The sequence below is a fragment of the Solanum stenotomum genome, chromosome 12 (assembly GCF_019186545.1).
Source record: "Solanum stenotomum isolate F172 chromosome 12, ASM1918654v1, whole genome shotgun sequence".
NCBI lineage: Eukaryota > Viridiplantae > Streptophyta > Magnoliopsida > Solanales > Solanaceae > Solanum > Solanum stenotomum.
The window spans coordinates 32,493,751-32,499,085 of record NC_064293.1 but is presented as its reverse complement, the minus strand read 5'-3'; the positions used below and the strand labels follow the sequence as shown (position 1 = coordinate 32,499,085).

Here is a 5,335-nt window from a genome sequence, read left to right as displayed (position 1 = left end):
AGACCACTAACAAATGTGAATTTATACTCAAATAATTCAATCTGTTTGATATGAATGAATTCTGATGGAGTTGTTGATGAAAATTATGATGAAGGACATGAAGTAATTAGTGAACTTAATAATATGTTGATTACTGAAAATCAGATTTACAAAGATAAGGGCACACTTATTGAGGTGATGCAACATTATGAAGTTGTCAAAATATTTTGATTTCTTCTATCTTGTTCCAGTTCTTCTTGGTAATAATTTATTTGCTTATTTATATGTGTAGTTTTTTTGGTATGACTTTGATATATAAAATTTTTATTAATCTTTTTTTATTTTTTTGAAATAGCTATTACTTGTATCCTTCTGAAAATTGTTCCTGGCTATTGAATTCATCAAGTTTGAATCAATCGGGGTTTTTCAAAATCCGAAAATACTATGGGGATCACACTTGTTCGGTTAGAGATAGAGTTTATGCAAGGCGTCAAGGATTCACTAGTGTTGTAGCTGTTATGATATTAGATAAATTTGTCGATCTAGCAATTGTATACACTCAAAAAGATATAGTCGAAGACATGTTGAAATAACATGATGTTTCGCTGACATACATGCTGGCCTAGCGAGCTAAAAAAAATTGCTGCGTGGAGATCCAGCTGAGTCATATGCTAAACTATCAGGTTTTTTCTAAATTTAATTATTTATTTTTCTTTATGTCTAATTGATATCAAACTAAAAATTAATAGTGGAACTAAACTGATATACATTGTAGCGAAGCAAATGATTGTATCCAATTGGTATGCAGTTTGTATCTAGATTGGTTTCCATTGATTATCTACTTGGTATCCAGATTGTATCCTATTTTATATAGTGCTATTTTATTATATGTAGTTATGAAAGTGCACAATTATACTGGAGTTTGTATCTAATTGGTATGCATTTTGTATTCGAATGATACATTGTTGTGTTATAATATTTAGTTATCAAATTGTAAAAATAATTGTAACAATTGAAAAACTTTCAGGTTTTCTATACATTTTGGAGCAGACCTATCCTGGTTCTGTTTTGAGCTTGAAAAGAACAGAAGGTGAGAGCTTCTTATATGCATTTGTTGCAATAGAACCATCTATTAAAGGTTGGGAGTATTGTAGGCTAGTTGTAGTGATTAATTGTCAGCCTTAAGAGGCGGATATGGTGGTACATTGTTGACTACAAGCACAATGGATCCAGGAGGTATTATTTGAATCTTGATATTTATATGCAAATATAATTATTATATAAGTTATGTTTTCAATCTGTATGAATTTTTTTTAAAATAATGCATTAGGTCACATACTTCCACTTGCTTACGCCATAGTGGATTCTGAGAATGATGCATCGTGGACCTGATTCTTTGAACGATTTAGGGAGGCATATAGAGAAAGGGAACACAAGTGTTTTATGTCAGATAGAAATGAGAGCATATGGAAAGAAACTGCAAGAGTATATCCTGTATTGAAACATTATGCTTGCATATGACACTTACATTTCAATGTTTTGAAGAACTTTCATAGGAATACTAAAGATTTGAAGAAGCTTTTTTTCCCATGGCAAAGGCATATACAGTACAACAATTTGAGGAGTTTATGTTAAGAATCGACCAGGTAGACACAATGATAAGTGGTTATTTATTCGATATCGGGTATAGCAAGTGGTCAAGGGCTCATTCAAAATGTAAGCAAACATGGACCATAACTTCAAACATAACTGAATCTTTAAATAATGTTAACAGGTTAGCAAGGAGGCTGTCAGTCGTATCACTTCTTGAATTTTTGAGGATAGCAATTGAGACATGGATTCATAAGCACAATGAGGAGGCTGCAAAAACTAGACCAGAGCTGACAAAAAAATATGATCTTAAGCTCCAAAAAAGTGATGCTTTGTCTATCCGTATGAGGGTATTTTTCCTTTATTCATTATGCTGGATAAACTTAGAAATGTTTGTGTTTAAACTCAATTATTTTTGTGTGTTAGGTAATACTATCAATAATTTATTTGCACCAACCCTATTTAATTCAAGGGTTGAATTGGGCCGGCCTAGCGAGCCAATCCCATTTTGACGGCTCTACCCTCAAATCATAATTCACATTTTAAGCCTATAGAAAGTGTCATTAGGAAAATATGATCCAAACACTCAAAACGACGGGACATGTTGTTACTTCTTCCCCCACTTAAACAAAACGTTCATCTTCAAATGAGTATAACAGCTAAACATGTACCTAAAATGTCAAAAAACTGTGAATATTTGGTTCGCATATCCATCTCGATATTTTAAATAGTCTTCTAAAATAAATGATGTCTTTATTACACCACTGAAACTATTTACTTAGTTATAAAGGCCTAAAATGAGACGTTCTTAGCGAAAAAAAAAATCAAAAATCTATCGTAAGACAGTACTTACAAGTTACAATATATCCAAAGCCAACAACTTTTCTTCAAATCTTATGTGTTGAATATCTATTAAATACGTACAAATAATTTATTTTGAACTCAATAAATTAAATAGACTACGATTGAATAAAACTAATTTTTTATTAAAAAAATCTCATCTTAATCTTAGAGTTAATAAATGAGTTCAAATAACATAAATCATGTGAAATCAAATACATAAAAATTTAAACTTTACCTCTAACGAAAACAACCTATGATATGAGTAATGGTTAAATATCTCTAGCACTTGAATCCTCTTCTTCCCTTTTCACCAAAATATTTCATTACACTCAATGCAAAAACCTTTCAAAAGGTCAATCTCTTCACTCTAATATATGTTTCTCTAATTGCCAAAATAATTATTTTATTTTCCTCCATTGCCTTAACCCAATACTTTAATTTATTTTCTGTCATTGCCATTCAAGCATTTTAATAGCTACTTCATAAAAATTACTAGAGTAAACACACTTAGTTATCATATTCTCAATATTTTCCTATCTTTTCAAAAAAATACAAAAATTCCTAATTTTTCCACAAAATCGAAAACCCAGATACATTAATGTTCAAGAACCCCCAACCCACATTTCCCATCCTAAATTCACTCCTCCAATTTGTCCGCATATTCATTTCGGTTATTACATTCTTCCCAATATGAATTTCAAACAATTTTTTTTTCATTCAACCAATTTCAGAGCTTTCAATAGGTAGACTCTTCTTCTTCTTCTACTTCGTTTTTTTTTCATTGATTGTGTGATACTTTATGGATCCTCCTTCGTTTAGTATTTAGATTACTCAAATAGTCACACCTAATACTAATCAAATATTTGATTATGAAGATTCAAACTGGGCAGAAAATAGGTCTAAAAGGTTGCATGATCCTCTAACAATAACAAATCGAAGTTCAAAGAAGACAAAAGCTAAAAATGAGGTACATGCATCATGTAAAGCAAAAGTAGCAAAAACACTAAACAAAAGGAGTAGAAATATTGTCCCTGCCATATCTCGACCTACACTATTCAATGTATGTAGTTTAGTATTTTTATTTTTTAAAAAAAATTTTGTATTCACATGTTCTTATTTGCTTTAAATTAAGATACATTATTATTAAAGAAAAATTATTATGTATCTCGTTTGTAATGTACTGTTGTTACACAAAACCCCTAAATTTTGATATATCTTGTTGATTTATTACGATTAATATATCAAAAGGTTAAAATTCAAATTATAACATGGAATGGTTGATTGTTATGATTAATGTATCAAATGTTGGTATTGAGTATCAATTACTCAATTTTACAAATACAATCCTAATTTTTTTGTCATTTTTTATGATAAGTGTGAAATATTGTCAAATTACAGGATGGCATGTAAGTTGCAGAACAACATAATGTATCATATGCAGAGTTTTTGTTACTACTAAGTATCAACTAATATGAAAAATAATTAGAATTATGTATCATATATAAAAAAATTGTCAGCCCCAGGAAAATATCTTTGAATTAGCCTACTAATTTTTGAATCTGAATATGTAAAATCTTTAATAGTTTCTTTACATTTCAAACCAATAATAACAGCAAAATCTTTGATACTAAATTGTAAGATATTTCATTTGACATTTGATACTAAAAATTAGTAAATCTTTGATACTAAATCTTTGTTGAATTTTTATGTGAATCGTGTGTTGTATAATTGTTTTGAATCTAATTCGTATGTTGATTAGGAAACAAAATTAAATTAGATATGCAATGTATCTCCTGTCTTGTGAAAGTAAAGAGGTTGTTTTCTAATCGGAATGCTTCTCTAACTACTTTTTATGATATTTTTTAAAGAGCAACTTTCACATATAACAAACATAAAAATCACATTTGTATGTTATAGTTATAGTTTGCATAATTGCGCTCCATAGTAAATTTTATGTTTGCTATGGAGCTTTTAATTTGTATAATTCGCTACAAACATCCAATTTATACAAATTGTTCAGTTTTGTATAAATTCATTTATACATTGTAATTTGTATAATAAGATTTGTATTTGTATAATTATAAGTGTATAGGATGAAAATATATATATTTATATTTGTATATACACTTTTCTCTCGCTTTATACAAACACAAACGCATTTTATACCGAAATGTATAAAATAGCTAATTGTATACCGAATCAGATGGCAAAAAAGGGATGTTGAATGTAAATTACAATTAAAATAAACTTTAGCTATAACATTTAATTTGAATTAATAGTTTGCTATTTCATACAATTTTTCCTTTTTTAAATGCATCCTTCTGGAAAAGTACTAGCTCTCTTCAATTCAACTTCAAGAATTTGAATTTGCTGCTCTTTAGCATTTTACAGCAGGCCCAAACCATTTTGTACATTGACTTTACAATATATAACTCTGTTATTGAAACCATTGCAACAACAAGTCGTTGTAGTATAGTGGTAAGTATTCCCGCCTGTCACGCGGGTGACCCGGGTTCGATCCCCGGCAGCGGCGTCTATTTTTTTTTTTTTTTTTGCATTTTTATCATCCAATCCTTCTCTGTTTATATTCAATGCCTCTGAGCTATCTAGTTTACAAAATATGTATGTAGTATGAAATTTACATATATTATACGTATTAAGAAACCTTCTCTTTCTTTTTCTTTTGAATGTGCTACTTGCACCGTGCATTGTCTCGCTATCTGACCATAGTCATAGTCGTAATTGGAGTATTGCTCATGCAATTTCTTGTACTTTAATTCTATGGCTTTCTATTATTTCTTATAGTTTATTTATCATTTTGTTTTGTTAACATTACTATTCAGTATAGTTTTACTTTCCTTACTTTTTTTATTAACGTCTATCGAAAACAACTCTCTATCTCTAAAACAGGAATATAATCTGC

The 5,335-nt window shown here is 29.4% G+C and overlaps 1 non-coding gene across 1 annotated transcript; it reads left to right on the top strand.

Moving 5' to 3' along the window:
- The first annotated feature begins 4,873 nt into the window (after nucleotides 1-4,873).
- On the top strand, nucleotides 4,874-4,945 carry TRNAD-GUC (transfer RNA aspartic acid (anticodon GUC)). Its single transcript has one exon. It is a non-coding gene; the product is annotated as a tRNA-Asp (tRNA).
- Nucleotides 4,946-5,335: the final 390 nt, after the last annotated feature.